Source organism: Protopterus annectens, chromosome 8.part0 (assembly GCF_019279795.1).
Source record: "Protopterus annectens isolate FY-2018-M chromosome 8.part0, PAN1.0, whole genome shotgun sequence".
In the NCBI taxonomy this organism is placed as follows: domain Eukaryota; kingdom Metazoa; phylum Chordata; order Ceratodontiformes; family Protopteridae; genus Protopterus; species Protopterus annectens.
In genome coordinates, this window is record NC_056741.1 from 1,013,572,576 (window position 1) to 1,013,592,696 (window position 20,121).

General features: G+C 44.9%; 1 long non-coding RNA gene across 1 annotated transcript in view; it reads right to left on the reverse strand.

The window, feature by feature from the left end:
- LOC122809195 overlaps window positions 1-20,121 on the reverse strand; it is a 968,247-nt gene that overhangs the window by 854,365 nt on the left and 93,761 nt on the right. The window lies entirely within an intron of this gene.

The following is a 20,121-nucleotide window of genomic DNA, read 5'->3' on the forward strand; positions in this document are numbered from 1 at the left end:
ACCTTTCTAAGCCTAGCCAAGTTTTTCCCGAAAGAATAACGATATCTTGTATCCAAACAGGACACTGACGGCCAGGCATTTATAAGCTACCTTTGTCCATAAAGGGCATGGGTACCAGGCCCAGTGAAAATTTCCTATTCCCCATCCAGTGGTCTAGGTTGGATTTAAACTTGGTAATAGACTAATTCCGCTTCACATGGATGGGAAGTCTGTTCCATAGGAGGGGCAGTCTCTGGGACACATATCCATCTCTCCAGTATGTTCTGTTTAAGTCAGACAAAATTCAGGTTCCTACACCTTGCATTTCTGGTACTCTTCACTTACGAATATGTAGGAGATGTAGGAGATTCACAAGTGTGGTGTTTGCAGATGCCTTGTAAGGCAGGCATAGATCACCCCTCAGCAATCTATAGGAGGCTGAGTAGAGGGAAAGGGCTTTAAGACTTTATAAACAAAGGGATTGTCTTCAGCTCTAGGGATTTTATTGTCCCCTTTTACTCAGTCCTCATTAGGCCAGTCATTGAATATAATATCCCCTTTGGCATGTAGCTGTCCAGACATATGCAACAACTGGACACCTTATTAAAATTATACAATGCCTAAACAATATGCCCTTCATGGACAGACTCAAAGCCCTGACACTATACTTGGTGTCCTACAGACTGTTAAGAGGTGACTTGTGTATGGCATATAAGGCATCCTCTGGCCAAATACTGACGGATTTACTGCACATCAGCAAGTCAACCGGCATTAGAAATATTCTGTCTAGGAATCTACACCTGTTCTGCATCAGCATAACGGCTTGGAGGGCAGGTACATCTCACAGAGGATACTGCTGCTCTGGAACAGACTTCCCATCCACATAACAGAAATGTTATCCATGTCCCTATTCAAGCACAGCTTAGGTCTATGGATGGGAAACAGAAGTTTTACCCCAGGACTGCCCCCTGTACTATTAATGGACAGAGGCAGCCCCTACAAGCTTTATGTCCCATGCATGGGTCCCCTCAAATTATCTATGGTATGATCCTAATTATTCTCCTTTGGGGTAATACATAAATCAACCACAGAATTTGTAAGGCCAAGGTGTAACCAAATAGGAAATTGATTAGGCTTATAATGACCCACAAGGGCAACTAGCCTAGTACTTACCTATGAACCTTTTTAGAATGCTAACAGGTAAGCTAAATAAGGAATACTTGCAAAAAAGAAAAGAAGGAAATTGCGGAAGAAATATCCAACAAAGAAAACATTTTACAGTACTACAACATATAGGTGGTTAATGAATTAACATTTATATTCAGAGAGAACTGCATAAAAAAAGAAAAAAATATGAAAAGAAATAAGAGAAATTATTGGAGGTAGGAAGTAGTAAAGTACAGTTTTGTACCTACCATAAATGTAGATGTTCGAAGATCCACATTGCTGCAGTCCTAACACTTGGGTAGTCCGCTGTCCCAGTCGGCCCGAATACCAAAGTATAAGGCTGACGTCGGTCAAGGCGCATTAGTCTGACGTCAGGACGTCAGGGTACAAATGCGCATGACCGACGGCATATCCTCAGTCTTTTCTTGCCCCAGATGTCAGAAGACCCTAAAAAGATAAGGCCAAAACCAAAAAACACCAAACACTCCTGTACCAAATATATGTACAATATATACAAATTTACAAAGTACAACCCCACCCACACAACCACCCCTAAACACAGAGGGAAGGAGGGAGGAATTGGACTGCAGCAATGTGGATCTTCGAACATCTACATTTATGGTAGGTACAAAACTGTACTATGTTCTTCATCTCACATTGCTGCAGTCCTAACACTTGGGTAGAATCCCAAAGCAGAGGTAAGGGAGGCTGGCAAATCATAAAGAAGCTGGAGCTGTCAACATGCCCTGCAAAATAGCCGTGGCAAAACCAGCCCTAGATTTAGAGTAGAGAGGAAGGTGGTAATGCTTAGAGAAAGTATGCACTGAACTCCAAGTAGCTGCCTCCAAAATATCCTTAGTTGCCACCCCTTAGAAATGCTGTTGAAGTGGCAGTAGCCCTAGTGGAATGAGGCCTAATCCCAGCTGGAATCTCCTTGCCATGATGAGAATAACAAAATGCAATGCAAAACCCAATCCACTTAGAAATAGTTTGTTCTGACACAGGCTTGCCCTGAGAACTCAAAGCAAAAGAAACAAACAACTGCTGAGACTGCCTAAAATCCTTAGTCCTGCTCAAATAATAACGCAACTGCCTGTGTACATCTAAAGTGTGCAAAATCATTTCCCCCTTAATTTGGGGATCTGCATAAAAAGTAGGCAAATGAATAGTTTGGTTTAAAGCCACACTAGAGACCACCTTAGGCATAAAGGAAGGATTAGTACGTAATGATACCCTATCCTTATGGAAAATCAAAAAAGGCTCAACCGCCATAAGGGCCTGCAATTCAGAAACCCTTCTTGCAGAAGTAATGGCCAACAAAAAAGCAGTCTTCCATGACAAGTATTTCAATTCAGCAGTAGCCGCAGGCTCAAAAGGTTGTAGAGTAAGTTTCTCCAACACAAAATTGAGGTCCCAAGCAGGAGTAGGAGCTCTACGTGGGGTCTTATAATCTTTGCCCTCTAAGAAATTGCTTGAACAAAGGATGAGAAAACAATGGTGGGTCACAATCATAGTGAGCTGAAATTGCTGCAGCATGAATCTTAATGGAAGAGAAAGACAAACCTTTGTCCAATAACTCAGTAAGATATTGAAGAGCCACACTCAAATTAGGCTCAGAAACCTCCAAATCCTTTGCTGCACTCCAAAATAAAAATCTCTTCCATTTTTCTGCGTACACTTTCCTTGTACTAGGTCTTCTGGCTTCCATAATCACATTCAAAACTTGTTGAGGAAGTTGAGACCTGCTGTGGCTCAAAACAGAATATGCCAGGCTGTTAGATGAAGAGAGTGAAGCTTGACATTGAGTAGATGACCGTCCCTCTGAGACAATAGGTGTAGAATCAAAGGTAAAGGCCATGGAGGCTTCCTTACCAGACTCCTCAGTAATGGGTACCAGTGTTGCCGAGGCCAATCTGGAGCTATTAAAATCATCCTTGGCTTGTCTTGTCTGACCTTTAGGAGTACCTTTGGGAGGAGAGGCAGAGGTGGAAAGGCATACACATGAAGATTTTTCCAACTGAAAGAAAGAGCATCCACTTTCCAAGCTGTGTGATGAAACCTTTTCGTGCAAAACTTTGGCAGCTGGTGGTTTAGTGGAGAAGCGAACAGATCTATGTCTGGAGTTCCCCATGACACTGTCAATTTCGAAATACATGAAGATCCAGTTTCCACTGTGGGGATCCATGATTTGCCTGCTTAACACATCTGCTAAGGAGTTCTGTGCTCCCGGCAGAAACCTTGCCTGAAGAGTTAGTTGCAAGCTGAGCGCAGTCTCCCATAAAATCATTGCTTGCCTGCATAGAGGGTAAGAATGTGTTCCCCCTTGTTTGTTGATGTACCACATGACAGTTGTGTTGTCTGTTAGAATCAACACCTGCCCTGGAAGAAGTAACTCCTTGAAAGCCATTAATGCAAACTGGACTGCTAACATCTCCTTCATGTTGATATGTAGATGCTGTAGTCTGGCAGGCCACTTGTCTTGTATCCACTTTCCATTCAGATGAGCTCCCAAGCTATGTCTGAGGCATCTGTCGTTAGAATCTGACTCGCCTCTGGCCGGGTCACAGAGAGTCCCTTGTTTAGGTGACATTCCTGAGCCCACCACAAAAATTCCTTTTGAATGCAAGGTATTATTTGAATGACAGTGTCCAAATCCTGGCAGTGCTGTGTCCATACATTTTGAGATACCATTGCAGCTTCCTCATATGCAGTTTGGCATTGGGAAGCACCAGAATACAAGATGCCATGAACCCTAAGGCTTGAAGGACTGTCCTTGCAGTCAGCCCGGACTGAAGAGATAGTTGATGGAAGTAAAGGGAAAGATTCTTTTGTTTGTCCGGGGTTAAAAAGGCCATCTGGGTTGCTGTATTCAGTCTCACACCCAGAAAGCACATGTCTTGAGAGGGTACTAGACTGGACTTTATTTCGTTCACAGAATACCCCAGGCATCTTAGCACTGCTATCACATATTCCAAATGCTGAAAAGGTCTTCCTTTTCTTGAGCCAGAATCAGGCAGTCGCCCAAGTAAGGATAGATTTGTATTCCTTGTAGCCTGAAGTAAGCTATCACTGAGCCAGAACTTTGTGAATACTCTGGGCGCAGTAGATAAGCCAAAGGGCAATGCAGAGAACTGATAATGGGAATTCCCAGCTCGAAAACGCAGATACTTCCTGCAACTTAGTCTGATAGGCACATGAAGGTAAGCCTCCTTGAGATCTAAAGTTACCATCCAGTGATCTTTCCCAGCAGAGGTAAAAGCTGTTGTAACGTCAACATTTTGAACTTGGGAATGTCCAGATAAGTGTTGAGGATAGATAAATCCAAAATTGGTCTCCACGTGTTCCCCTTTTTGGTACTAGGAACAGGCGAGAATAAAATCCTAGGCCCCTTTCTGGCACAGGAACCGCTGAATGGCCCCTATTTGGAGTAACAGAGAAATTTGCTTGTGAGCCTCTTTTCTTTGTAGAGGAGGAATGTCTGGCATGCCTTTGAAAGGAGGCAAGGTATGGAAATAAAACCTGTAACCGTGGTGAATGATATCCAATACCCATCTGTCTTGGGTAATTAAACTCCAATTTTCTTTGAAAAGTGCCAGCCTTCCTCCCAAAGGTGCTGCCAGACGAGAAGGCTCTGGCAGCTGAAAAGGCAGGTCATTGGGTCTGTTTACGAAAGGACTGACCCCTGCCCTCACCAGAAGACTGAGCAGGTGAACTCCCTGTTCTAGGCCTAAAAGAACCTTGAGCTCTGCCCCTACCACGCCTAGACCTACCCCTAGACTGGGAATCATAAGAAGGATATGTCCACCCCTTAGTAGGCCAATTTCTACTAAACTTCGGAGGCTGAACCTGCAAAAAATCTTTAACAGTCTGCATAGACTTAGCCTTGTCCTCCATTTTCTTTAAAACTGCTTCCACAGGCGAACCAAACAACACATCAGATTGTAACGGAGCATCTAAAATCCTTGTCTTAACATGCTCAGCTAAATTCTGATCCCTCAGCCAGGCGTGCCTGCGAAGAACAGAACCAGTGGCAGCCACCCTCAAAGAAGCCTGTACAGCATCAAAACCACATTGCAAAGAATGCTTACCCACCTGTTCAGAAACATGAACTAAATCCTGCAACTCTTTACACTCAATACCTTCCGCCAGAGCATCCACCTTAGACTTCAATTGTGAAAGGAGATAATTTTGGTATTTTAACATGTGGAACTGGCAATTCAAAGCCCTCATGGCTAAAGTGGAAGAAGTATACACCTTCTTTCCCCATCTATCCAAAGCCCTTGCCTCTATCAGGAGGAACAGGATTTTTAACAACAGAAGCCTTAACACCTTTAGGCCCCTGAGAAACAGTTTCTGGGTCTGCCCTAGGACTCTTAAAAAGATACTTATGAGCTTCAGGCACCCTATAATACCTATCCGGTTTAACTGGGGCAGGAGGCAAAGAATCAGGGTTCAGGAAGCCTCTGCAAAAACATCTTCCACCACATCCAGAACAGGAGGTATAGCCAAAGGCCTATGCTGGGTAGAAACAAAATTCCCTAAGCCTTTTCCTGGAATCAGAGAAATCTTGACCTTCCCATTTAAAATGCTCCCTCATGGAATGAAGAGTCTCTGAAAAGAAAAATCCTCAGGAGGAGAAGAAGGGGTAGAATCATCTACATCAGAATCAGAATAAGGAGGATACTCCTGTAAGTCTTCAGCCAAGACTCAGAAGCCTCCGAACACTGTTCAAAACTCTCAAGCTCAGGTTCCACCCTAGGCCTCTTATCAGGAGGGGGCATAGAACCTCTAATCATAGTAATCAAATCTTCTGCCATTTTCAGCATATGTTTCTTAGGCAGAGACCCTGAAGAACTAGGAGAGACACCCACTGAAGTTAAACCTGGCCTGCCTCTCGAAGAAGCCTTGTAAACAGAAGGGGAGGGCCTAACCACCTTAGGAAGGGAGGGGAGAACAGCTACCTGAGAAGCCCCTTCAGCCTGGCCTACCTCCTGAGAGGACACATCTTGTAACAGTAAAGTCTCTCCCTGAGACTCCAAAGAAACTTCTGGCAGAACCTCCGGCTCCACCGAGCCCTCTAAAGAACCGACGTCCGGGACAGACGGTTCTTCCAACCTAGGCTTTGCTGCTTTGTCCTTGCGCTTTTTAGACGAAGCGGGCGGAGCATCCGACGGCATTTTATAATTACAACGCTTCCCAAAACTAACCTGGCACAGTCTAATCTTCTCTTTATAGTGCGTTTGTTAAATCTAGCACAAGAGCGACATCCAACAACGCCGTGCTCAGGCCCTAAGCAAGGTATACACAAGGTATGGTAATCCCTATGAGGTATCTGTTTCCCACAAGAAATACAGTTATTCACTTTTTCTGACATCCGGTTAAATACTGAGGCAAGAAAAGCAAAATATTCCCAACGGGTACTTAGCCAACTTTGATTCGGTCTGAAACTCCGACTTCAGAAAATTTCAGAACGCCAACCTGCACTCGCAATACTGCTTCTGCATCGGACCATGCGGCAAAAAAGACTGAGGATATGACGTCGGTCATGCGCATTTGTACCCTGACGTCCTGACGTCGGACTAATGCGCCTTGACCGACGTCAGCCTTATACTTTGGTATTCGGGCCGACTGGGACAGCGGACTACCCAAGTGTTAGGACTGCAGCAATGTGAGATGAAGAACATCTATGAGAAATAAAATTGTATTAATTAAAAGTTTTAATAGATTATTGTTTATACAAAAATCTTTTGAAAGGAAAAAAAAGCATCTCCTTTTACTGGGTACAGAAGTAAAATATAAGGAAGGAAATGCAGCTTATGATGGGGAATTAAACTATACACAGGAAGATTGTTAATAATGTGGAGGAATATCGAAGAAAGATGTTTGAGAAGAATAATGTTAAAAAAAGTTACACAGAAAGCCAAAAAAATAAGAAAATAGGTAAAAAAAAAAATAAATTCTAAAAAGAGTCACATGATGACAACTGAAGGGAATTGTGAACCTTTACCTGGCAAAATGGCTTAGGATATCAGTTTTATAAGGAAATGAGAGTCAGAAAAGGGGGGATTTTTTAAGTAATAAATGAACAGATGAAAGAAGGAATAAAAAATAAAGGAAAGTAATAGACTTCATATGGAAAAAGGAATGAAAGAAAAAAAAAATGAAGCCCATTAACACTGGGAAATGCAGATTATAAAGGTCTTATACAATTGTTCAGAAAACAATAAAAAGAAGTTATGTCCTTACCATAACGTTCCATGTGGAGTGTTCATCTCGCCTTTGTTCTTACACATGGGTGTCGGAGCCGATCCTCGGCTCCGAGTCGGCCGCTTAGCAAAGCTTTGCATCCAGAAGAAGCTCGAGACCAACCTACCTCCCACAATTCCCTTTGCCTTTACCTCAGATCTAGTTTGCAAAAGAAACAACACCAGATCCAGCAACAACAATGTAATTACCCATAAAGAATACATACGTATACACAAGAAACGTAACTAGCTCAAGCCAGTAGAACAACAAAGAGACCACTAGTGGGAGACAAACAGACCAGACATCTAAACCGAACGTTCTTCTAGACCCGAGGGTGGGAGGGGGGAATGTAAGAACAAAGGCGAGATGAACACTCCACATGGAACGTTATGGTAAGGACATAACTTCTTTATGTGAGAGTGTTCAATCTCGCCGTTTGTTCTTACACATGGGTAGCGTCCCTAGCTCCGTAACCCTGAGTGACTCACGGAAGAACGTTCCTGAGCACAGTGGAACCAAAAGACACTCTGTCCCTGGAAGTCCTGTCCACTTTATAATGAGTGATGAACGTATGTGGTTTAGACCAAGTGGCGGCTGCACAAAGTGTCCAAAGGCAGACGAGCCGCATGAGCCAAAGATGTAGAAACTGATCTAGTAGAATGTCCCTTCGGTTTGGTGAGCAAACTCTGACTAGAAGCAGAATAAACGAAGGTAATACAATCAGTTAGCCATTTGGAAAGAGTACGCTTCGTCACTGCCATGCCCTTTTTGTTGTCTGCAAAGGCTATAAAGAGTTGGTCCGCTTTTCTATGGTCTTTAGTTCTATCTAGGTAGAATCTGAGTTGTCTATGAACATCCAACTTGTGCAACATATATTCCAGCTTACTGGAGTGGTTTTTGAAAAATGTGGGAAGCTCAATGGACTGATTAATGTTGTTAACTGAACAAACTTTTGGGAGGAAAGAAGGATTGCTGCGTAATGATACCCTGTCCAGGTGAAAAATTAAATATGGCTGCTTAATGGAAAGAGCCTGAAGTTCTGAAATTCGTCTAGCTGAAGTGATAGCTACTAGGAAAAGAGTTTTCCAGGACAAGAACTTTAAGGAACAGGAAGAAGCCGGTTCAAAGGGTGGTAACATTAGTTGGGATAAAAGTAGATTCAGATTCCAAGGAGGTGTAGGAAACCTAACTGCTGGTCTAAGATGAAAGGACCCATTCAAGAAGGCTTTACAAAGCCTATGAGCCATAATGGGCGCTCCGTTCTCTCCTACATGAAAGTTAGAAATAGCAGCCAACTGAACTTTTAAAGTGGCAGTAGAGGCCCCTTGATGAAACAGCATGGACAGGAACTCCAAAATCTTGTTCAGAGGGGCCACTAAGGGATCTAAATGCTGTGCAGTCGCCCAGTAGATGAAACGTTTCCACTTACCTGTGTAAATTTTAGTAGTGGAAGCCTTATGAGAGGCTACCTGAATGTCCTGAACCGCCGGAGAGAGAAGATCAGATCTGGCTAAGTAGGGAAGCGGAGCAGCCAAGCTGCTAACTTGAGGGACAGGAGTGACGGGTGGGAAGCTCCTGACGAATGAGTCAGTAGGTCTGGCACCGGGTCCAGAATCCAGGGCTCCCGTATTTGGTGTGCTTGAAGAAAGGGAAACCAAAACTGACGAGGCCAGAATGGGGCAATGAGAATTATAGTCCTCTCCTGGTCCTTGGCTTTCTGAAGAAATCTCGGTATCAGAGGTATAGGGGGGAAGGCGTACAGGAGACCCGGGGGCCAATCGTGAATCAGAGCGTCCCTGGGGACATCCCCTGGAGGGGGTAGAAGGGCAAAGTAGCTTCTGCATTTGGTGTTCTTTGGAGACGCAAACAAATCGCAGCAAGGCTGGCCCCACTTGCGGAATATCCTTTCCGCTACTATCTGGTTGAGGGACCACTCGTGAGGTAACAGGATGGCTCTGCTCAACCTGTCCGCTATGACGTTGGATAACCCCGGGATGTGCGTTGCTATCAGAAAGCGACCAGTGGACTCTGCTCATTGCCAAATTCTCATGACCTCTCTGCACAACTGGTAAGATTTGGTTCCTCCTTGTTTGTTTATGTACCAGACTACGGACATGTTGTCCGTTTGAACTGCAATGGTCCCTAGAGGTAGAAAGGGGGAGAAGTGTTGCAACGCTAGAAACACTGCCCTCATCTCTAGAACATTGATGTGCAGGTTGTACTCTAAACTGGTCCATTCGCCTTGGACTGTCTGTCCCTGAAAGATGCCCCCCCACCCTATCAGGGAAGCGTCCGTGGTCACTGTGGCTGTTGGTGTGGGTAACACAAACGGTCGGCCGCTGATGAAATTGCGATTCTGTAACCACCAAGACAGGTGTGCTTTGCAGGTGTTCGTAATGTGAATTTCGTGTGTCAGTGGTAACTGTTGGAACGACCACTGTGCGAACAGCAGCCATTGGAGAACTCTCATGTGTAGCCTCCCCATGGGAACTGCAATGAGGGAAGCTGACATGAGTCCCAAGACTTTGAGGACTAGTTTGGCTGGGGCTTTTTTGGACAATAGTAGGAGAGATATGTGTTCTTGTAGGGAAGCTATTCTTGCAAAGGGAAGTTTTAGTAGCAAAGAACGGGGATCTAGATCTGCCCCTATAAATGAAATTTGCTGCGAGGGCTGTAACGCAGCTTTTTCGAAATTTATCGAAATCCCTAGCTGAACACAAAGGCTGAGTGTGTAGTCCGTGGCCTGTATCAGTTGACGCTCAGTGGTGGCAGTAAGGAGCCAGTCGTCCAGATACGGAAACACCCGGAATCCTAGGCGTCTCAAGTGAGACGCTACCACTGCCATCCATTTGGTGAAAACCCTGGGGGCTGAGGTTAGACCAAAGGGCAGGGCCCGAAACTGAAAGTGGCTGGCTCCCAGCCGGAAGCGCAGGTGATCTCTGGAAGCTCTGGCCATTTTGATGTGGTAGTAGGCGTCCTTGAGATCTATTGAGCACATCCAGTCGTCCTTCTGTAAGAACGGAAGGATCGATTGAAGCGTGACCATCCGGAACTTTTCTTTCTTCACATATGTATTGAGATTGCTTAGGTCCAGAATTGGCCTCCAGTCCCCTGTCTTTTTTGGAACTAAAAAGAACCTTGAGTAAGTTCCGGATCCTCTTTGGTCCACCGGGACTGGTTGGATGACTCTTTTTCTAGCAGCTTTGAGATTTCTATAGCTGCAAGTTCTCGCAGATGGGGTGGTACATCTGGGAATCTTTTTTGTGGTAACGGGGGGGAATACAAAAGGAATTTTGTAACCTCTGGTAATAATGCTTTTTACCCATTTGTCTGAAGTAAGGTTTTGCCAGGCCTGAGGGTATAAAGCTAAGCGTCCCCCAACTGCCTCCAGAGCAGGACAGTCGGGCCTCCTCTCAGGAGTGCTGGAAAGGCTTCCCAGGGATGGTATCCCTGTCGCCTTGGTTTTGCGGACCCCCTCTGCTGCCAGGGCAGCGTCTTCCACCTCTGCCCCCCCCCTCTGCCTCTGGAGGGGGCATCACCCTGTGTGCCTGGGAAAGAACCCTGGGGTTTACGAAACCACATCTTTCCACCTCGTTGCCCTTTGGGGTACGGTCTGGATGGGGTGGAAAAACGGACTCCGACAGCAGACAGAGTCTTTCCCTCCTGCTCACACCGGGTCAGGGTCTCCTTTACTTTGAGGCCAAAAAGAGTGGCACCATCAAAGGGGGCGTTAGTAAAGGAAGACTTGAAGGCTTCCGCAAAGGAGCACAGGCGCATCCAGGATTGTCTACGAAGAGCAATCGCTGAAGCTGCAGCCCTACTCGACCCTTCGGCCGCATACAAGATGAGCCTCATGGACGAGTTCACAACAGATGTAAGGATATTGAGCTGTGCTGTAACCTTATCCGAGACAGCAGCATCTGTACTACCCTGGAGGGTATCTCCCAACTCTTTGACTAGATCCCTCTGTAATCGTGTGAAGTGTGTCAAGTAGTTCAGCGATCGCATGGAAAAAGTCGCTGAGCTGAAAATGCGCTTCCCATATCTGTCCATGGTCCTAGAGTCTCTGTTAGGAGGATGAACAGACGAGGAAGATTCGGACATCTCCTTTTTCGTGGCAGCTGCCACCACCATAGCGTCCACTGGAACTTCCTTAGTGAGGTATGATTTATCCTGAGGGGCAGTTATATATTTGTTAGGCTTCCTGGGAACTGGCTCCACTGTGTCAGGTGCCTCCCACGCCCTTCGAGCAATTAATTCCATTAACTCGTCAAAGGGCGGAGTGACCCAGGAGGAAGAAGGGCGAGCACCAAATGCCTTCAGCAGAACCGACTCATCCTCAGAAGGGGGTAGGGCCTGCCAATCACCTCTCTGTTTCAGGATCTCCAGGATGTCAGAAAAGGAGACATCCTCCGAGGGTGATTTAGGGGACCCCTCTGACTCATCTAAGTCAGTATCCGATGTTAAGGATTCTTGTGGAGAATCTAATTGCCTCCCTCTTGCACAATCTTTTCCTCGGAACGTCATCAGGGGGGCATCCGATGAAGCCTCCGAGGAAGAAGGGGCTCCCTCTGGGAGTGGCTGAGACACTGGTGCTCGACGCTTTTGTGTAGTCGTGGGTGCAGAAGAAGACAACGGACCTTTATGGAAGGGAGAAGTTGCTTCTGCTGAAGTGGTTGTCTGAGAAGACAATACCTACCTCATAAGGTCGAAGGTCCCTGGACCCCGAGCAGAGGAATCCCCCGGTTCCGAAGAACGCGGAGGTATCTCCGACGCGAAAGCCAAGGGCATCGACCCCGAGGACGGAGCCGAAGTGATCCGTGCCGAGGCGCCAAGGGGGAGAGTCAGCACCCGAAACATCGGTTGGACTCTCGGTCCCGGAACCAAGGATATATCGACGGCTCCGTGAGTCCGGTAATGGTTCCGACGGAGTCGAGGTAAACGGTGCCGACCGAGAAAGGGACTGTTCCGGCACCAAGGGCTCCACTATCATCAGATCAACATCTCCCAGCTCCGAAGGCTGAGTAGGCCTCGGAGGAGGATCAGATGGAGATAAAGGAAGGCCTTTGAGTCTCGACACCAATTGAGGAGAGACTGCAATGAGTTTGGATAGGGCCGTGTTCTCCATTAACTTCTGCACCACACAATCTACGTCGCTGTCGGAGAGGGGCCTGGAAGATCGAGTCGAAGGAATCGAGGACGGTGCCGACCTCAATAGAGCAGGAGGTGGAAGCTCCGTCACCGGTTCCAAGACTCGTGGCTCGGTGACAGACAGAAGTTCGACACTCGGCCCCGAAGTCTGTGGAACCGGTGAACGAACATTAAATGAAGAACTCGGAGCCGATGACATGGGCTCCGATGTCTTAGACTCCTTCGAGGATTTAGAAGCCTGGTCTGACTTGTCAAGAGCCTCTTGGAAGGCAGGCTTCAAAAGACCTCTGTCCATAAGCTTCCTGCGCCTATCTGTCATGACCCTTCCACTAAAGGAATGACAAATAGAACAGTCTTCCTGTAGATGGAGAGGGTCAAGACAGTAGACACAGGAGCTATGGTTGTCGGTGACAGACATCTTCTGCCCACACTGACACCTCTTAAATCCTGACTTAGCTTTTTCAGACATTCTGTAAGAAAAAGGTACTGTACACTATCAAAAACACTGTCAAAATAGGTTAGTAAGTCACAGCAATAATATTGCAAGTATCAAATCCAAGTTTAGTAGTAGGTGGGGTAGGCCCTAAGGTAAACCTAAACTATATATATATATATATATATATATATATATATATATATATATATATATATATATATATATATATATATATATACAATAGAAAAAGGATGACCAGACCACACACACACTAAATATATGTCAAGAATCCTAAAAATTTTCAAGAAAAAAAATTTTTTAAGAAAAAAAGTTAGCTTATCTTCCCAGTTGGTCAGAGCTCTTCAGAAACGATGCGATCGGTTGCAGCGGCAAACTAGATCTGAGGTAAAGGCAGAGGGAATTGTGGGAGGTAGGTTGGTCTCGAGCTTCTTCTGGATGCAAAGCTTTGCTAAGCGGCCGACTCGGAGCCGAGGATTGGCTCAGACACCCATGTGTAAGAACAAACGGCGAGATTGAACACTCTCACATTAACAGTTTTAGATAAAGTAATAACTGAGGATGTGTATATATGGAGGAAGGAAAATAAATGTAAGTGAAATGCCTGTAATAATAAAAGAGACAATAAAAAATATAGTATATGGGAAAGGTGAATGAAGAATTGTGGCCTACGATGTGGCAAAAGCTTTTGATAGTATAAATCATAATGAAATGTGGAATAATAAGAATGTGTTTAAAAAAAGAAGAAGACACTAACACTTAAGTCAGTTTATGAAGCATCTTCAATGTCTATGACAGTGAATGGATAGTTACAGAAAAAAATTAAGCTAGAAAGGGGGATGAAACATAAATGTCCAATAAGCATGTGACTGTGATGGTGATGAACGTGTTCATAAGAACCTGTGAGAATGGTCTACAAGAAGAAAGATGAAAGAACAACAGTGGAATAAGATTACCATTAACATTATGTTAGGTAGAATATTTAGTATCAGTAAAAAATAAAGTATAGATGAAAAAAGTGAATGTTAACACAAAAGTATTACTGGGAGAGTAGTTTTACATTTAAATAAAAAAAAAAGTAAAATATTTGCAGAAGTGATACTTACTCCCACAATTTACTTCACAAGAAATGAAAGAAGTGGTAGAATGATGGAGAAAATTGCTTAAAAATATACGAGAGAGTGGTGGAAGGTTATTTCCACCATCTTTAAGGAAAAAAGGGGTTACATGTTAAATTAGTTCTGAGGAAATTAGCTTACTTACATGGCATATGTAAGTTTTGGACTTTTATGGAAAAAAAAAAAAAAGAGAGATTATGTTCTTACCATAACGTTCCATCTGTGTTATCTATTTTCATTCTTCCTCGACCTGTGGGTTTCAGATCTGACCTCGGATCCGACTCGGCTGCTTTCCAAGCTCAAGATTTGATGCTTAGGCTCCTCCTATCCATCCCAAAATACCTCAGATTGAGTTTACTTAAAATTACACAGCTAAGATATCTATATAGATACAGATGAAGAAAGGGGTTCAGGAATTCAACCCAAGAACCATAGAACTACAGTTCCTGAAAGAAACCAACTCCATCAGGTCTACATGGAAAACAGAACGGGGGTAGAAGAGTGGGGAGGTCAAGGAAGAACGAAAACAGACAACACAGATGGAATGTTGTGGTAAAAACATAACTTCTTTATCTGATGATGTCATTTTCATTCGTTGCTCGATCTGTGGGACAGAGTCCGCAGCTACATAGAACCTAGGGTGGCCCTTATGGAAGGACATTCCGAAGCTCTGTAGAGCCAAAGGCAACTTTATTACTGGAAATGATGTCTAGTTTGTAATGAGAGATAAAGGTACGAGACCCTTGACTAAGAGGCAGCTGCACAGATATCAATTGACATCCTAGAGGAAAATGCTTGAGAAGTTGCCACAGATCTCATTGAATGAGCTTTGACATGCCCCAGCAATGACATATCTTTTGACGAATAAACAAAGGAGATGCAGACTCGCAACCCACTGGCCAGAGTAGATTTAATAACTGCTGTCCCTTTCCTCACATCTGAAAAAGATGAGCTGGTCAGATTTTCTGAAGGATTTCAGTCTGCCCAGACAAAAACATAATTGCTATGAACATCCATAAGATGCAGTGCGGATTTTCCCTTATTCTGCAAAATGGGGGAAAAAATGGGAGATGAATGGACTGATTGACATTGCTTTCTGTGGCCGTTAGAAAAGGATGGATTTGTCCCCAAGGAAACTCTATCCTTATGAAAGGTCAAATAAGGAGGTTTAGCGGAGAGGGCCTAGAGATCAGAATCTCTTTTCGCTGACAATCACAACCAAAAAGGCTGTTTTCCAGGAGAGAAACTTCAGATCCACTTTAGCTGCTGGTTCAAAGGGAGGAAGAACTAGGGCTTGTAAAACCAAAGTAAGATCCCCAAGGAGGAGATGGATATTTGATTGGAGGATGGAGTAAAAATGTGCCCCTGAGAAAAACCTTACATAGTTCAAAAAATGCTAGAGTAGCAGAGTTTTCCCCAACGTGAAAGTGTGAAACAGCTGTCAGCTGAACCTTCACCGTGGAATAGCTGGCTCCGTTCTGGAACAGAAAGGCCAGGAAATCTAAAATCACAGGAACAGGAGCCATAAAAAGATCTACAAACTTCTGCTGAGCCCAAATAGAAAACCTTTTCCATTTGCTCTTCTATATCTTCCTAGTAGAAGCTTTGTGAACAGATATTAGGTTTTGTCAGATCAGGGATGAAAGCCTGGCAAGTCTAGCCATCACTGGAACTGGAGAAATCATGCGGTCAATTTTAAACCTTGAAGGTTTGATGAGGCTGTCCTGAGGGGTGAGACTACAGAACTGGAAGAGGTTCCAGAGTCCATGGTGGACAAAGGAAATGAAACCACAGAAAGGTGAACCAAACCTGGCAAGACCAGAAAGGGGCAATGAGGATGCCTTTGCTCATTTAACTGGTGAGCTTTCTGAAGGAATTTTGGAATCAGGGGTAAAGGTGGAAATGCACAGAGTAGACCAGGGGGCCAACATGGACAAGAGCATCTTTCAGGGACAGTCCATGTGGAGGGATCAGAGCAAAGAACTTGTTGCATTTGTTGTTGAGGGGAGAGGCAAAGAGGTCACAGCAAGGTTGACCCCACTTGTGGAAGATCATGTTTGCCACTGACTGATTCAGAAACCACCCATGAACCATCATTCTGCTCAGCCTGCCTGCTAGAGTACTGGACTACCCTGGAATGTGCATTGCTACTAGAAAGCAGTTGGTAAACACTGCCTATTGCCACACTCTCATTGCTTCTTGATACAGTGAGTAAGATCCATTCACCCTTGCTTATTGATGTACCAAACCATAGACATATGCAATGGTCCTGGAAGGAAGGAAGCTGTGTAGTGCTTGCAACGCTAGAAGAGCCACTCATCTCCAGGATGTTGACGTGCAATTTGTTCTCCTGAAACGACCACGTTCCTTGGACTGTTCATCCCAGATAATGCCCCCACCCCCACCCCAACTGGGAGGCATCCATGGTCAGCGTGGCATTTGGCGGAGAAGAATGAATGGATGATCCTGATAGACTTCTGGGGAATGAAGTCACCAGAGAAGAATGACTTTGAAAACCCTCAACAGTTTTTGGGAATGCGATAGAGGATGCTGGTTTAATGACCATTAACTGATAACGTCCACTACAGGATTTGCCGTGGGCAATAATATTATCGTGGCAGCCACAGAATCCAACTCTGTTAGACCTAGTTTCACTGGGGGAGATTTAATAGCTAGCATTTGAGAAACATGAACCCTTAGAGCGGATACCCTGTGTGGAGGTAGAAAGGCCATAGTTCTGGCTGTGTCCAAATAAGCTCCAATGAAGTTGATTATCTGGACAGGATTGAGCTGCAAATTTTGTCTGTTTACAGTTATGCTAAGATTGGGAGCTAACTTTAACAAGTAATCCCTGGCTTAAACAAGCAGATGCCTGGCTAAAGCAGTTAGAAGCCAGTCCTTGAGCTAAGGAAACATGTGGAATCCCTGCAGTCTGAGACAAGCTGCAACTACTGACATGCACTTGGTGAACACCCAGAGAGCTGTGGTGAGACCAAACAACAGCAGTCGAAACTGGTAATGGCTGGCTCCCAGCCTGAAACAAAGATATCTTCTGGAGCGCCTCTCCATTTTGATATGGTTGTACCCATTCTTCAGGTCTACTGAGCACATCCAGTCATCCATCTTCAGTAGAGGTGGGATGGACTGGATCATGATGATCCTGAATTTCAAGTTTTTTACTAATTTTTTTTTAGGGTGTGAAATCCAAAATTGGTCTTAGGTCTGCTGTTTTGTTTGGTACTAAAAAGAACCTTGAGTAAACGCCCAATCCAGCTTGGTCAGGCAGGATCTCCTGGATGACTCTTTTTTGTAGCAGCTTTGTAATTTCTAGTGCTGCTGCCTCCCTCTGATTGGTGGCACATCTGGGAGGCAAGATCACGGTTTGGGAAGGTTTAAGACGGGAATGGAGTATCCTCTGGATACGATCCTTTGCACCCATTGATAGTTTGTGAAGGCTATCCAGATTTCTGGGTGCAAGAATAAGCACCCCCTGATTGCCTCTACAGACGGAGAGTCAGGCAACCCTTAAGGAGCACTGAAAGGGTTTGTCCTAGGAAGAATCCTGAGACCCTTGATTTTGCAGAGCCCCTCTGCCCCTGGGGCGGCGTCTACCACTGTTACTGTTTCCCCTCTGCCTCTGGGGGAAAAGTCTCCCAGAGAATCCTGGAAGCAACCTTGAGATTTTCTAAATCACAGTTTTTTCCTCCATGCTGACGCTTGGAGAAGGATCTTTATGGAGTAGAAAAACAAATTCTGGTGGCAGACAAGATCTTCCCATCCTTCTCACTGTGGGACAGTGCGTCACAAACTGTGGGGCCAAACAGTGACGAACCATCAAGGGGTGTGTTGATAAATGATGCCTTGAAAGATTCCGCAAAGTCACACAGCCACATCCAGGTATGACACCTAATGGCAATGCCATAACCGGTGGCCCTAGAGGTGCCTTCAGTCACAATGGCAATCAGCCTCGTGGATGAAGTAGAAATCAATTGGAAAGTGGCCAATATGGACAAAAAAAAGAAGTTGTGTACCTACCATAACGTTCCATGTTAGTTGTCTTCTTGCTTTCTTTCTTGCTGGTTGGGATCGGAGCCAATCCTCCGCTCTGACTCGGCCATCTTCAATAGCTCGAGAGCTGTTTACTGGCTCGAGGTTACCCCATATCCCATGATGCCTGGCGCTAGCTACCCAGATCTCATTTGGAAAAGCTATTCCAGACATAACTAAGGAAGAATTCTGCCCTAGTAGCCCCTTGGGCCTAGCTGTGAAGCTAAGCAGAAAAAGGACAACCAGAGAAGGTTCAGCCAATGAAATCTGAAAAAGGGAGCTCCTCTCACTCCACTAGGATGGGGGGATGGAGGGTGGAATGCAAGAAAGAAGGCGAGAAGACGACAACTAACATGGAACGTTATGGTAGGTACATAACTTCTTTATGTTAAGTGGTCTATCTCGCCTTCATTCTTGCTGGTTGGAACAGCGTCCCTAGCACCTACTATCCTGGGTGGCTCACTGGAACAAACTCTTCAGAACAGTGGAACCAAAATCAGCTCCGTTTCTGGTAGCAATGTCTAGTTTATAATGAGAAATGAAGGTATGTGAGTTAGCCCACGTAGCAGCTGCACAGATAGATTCCATGGGCAACCTAGATTGGAAGGCCACCGAGGTGGCTAAGGCCCTAGTAGAGTGGCTTTTTGGTTTGATAGATAATTCTTTGTTTCTCAGCTGGTAAATGAATGAAATAATGTGAGACAACCACCTAGATAATGTTACTTTTGAGACTGGAAGGCCTTGTCTGCCCTCAGCATAGGAAAGGAAAAGTTGGTCCGACTTCCTGCTGTCCTTTGTCCTACGTAAATAAAAACGCAGTTGTCTGTGAACATCCAACTGGTGCAATTTATATTCTGCCTTGTTGGTGTGATTAGGAAAAAATACAGGAAGGTCTATGGACTGATTTAAATTATTTTGCAAACAGACCTTAGGAAGGAAGGAAGGATTGGTCCTTACAGCGACCCTATCATTATGAAAAACTAAGTATGGAGGACGAATACATAGAGCCTGATGCTCTGAAACAGGTCTGGCAGAAGTAATGGCTAACAGAAAGAGGGTCTTCCAGGATAAAAACTTAATAGAGCAAGATGCTGCAGGTTCAAAAGGTGGCAAGATTAGGGAAGCTAGTACCAAATTAAGATCCCACGGAGGTGGGGGATCTCTCACTAGGGGCCTAAGCAGAGTGGTTCCTTTGAGGAAGGCTTTCCACAGCTTATGAGACATAATGTTGTTAGAAGACAACCCAATGTGAAAATTCGAAATGGCAGCTAACTGAACCCTGATTGTAACAGAAGCGGAACCAGAATGAAAGAGTTCCGCTAAACATTCCAAAATGTCGTGGACAGGGGCGGAAAGGGGGTCTATATTCTTAGCCGGTGCCCAGCAAGAAAAATGTTTCCACTTGCTAGCATAAGTTTTCCTAGTTGTGGATTTGTGTGATGAGATAATAATTTCATGCACAAAGGATGAAATATTAGGAAGCCTGGCTAAGGTTGGAAGTGGAGCAACCAAGCTGTGAGCTGGAGTGTTTGAAGGGATTGATGCAGTCTGCCCAATTGATGAATCAGTAGATCTGGAATAAGATCCAGAATCCAAGGCTGCTCGACAAGGTAATGATGCAGGAATGGGAACCATATCTGTCGAGGCCAGTAAGGGGCAATGAGGATCATTCTGCAACCCAACGCAGTTGCTCTCTGTATGAGTATGGGTATTAGGGAAAATGGAGGGAAAGCGTAAAGAAGTCCATGAGGCCAATGGTGGATTAGAGCGTCTCTGGAGGAGTGGCCGGGAAGTAGAAGAAGGGAGAAGAAATTGCTGCACTTGCTGTTGAAGGGTGTGGCGAATAGGTCGCAGCAAGGCTGTCCCCATTAGCGAAAGATCTGTTCCGATATTACCTCATTCAGAGACCACTCGTGAGGCATGAGAATTGCTCTGCTGAGCCTGTCTGCAATGACAGTG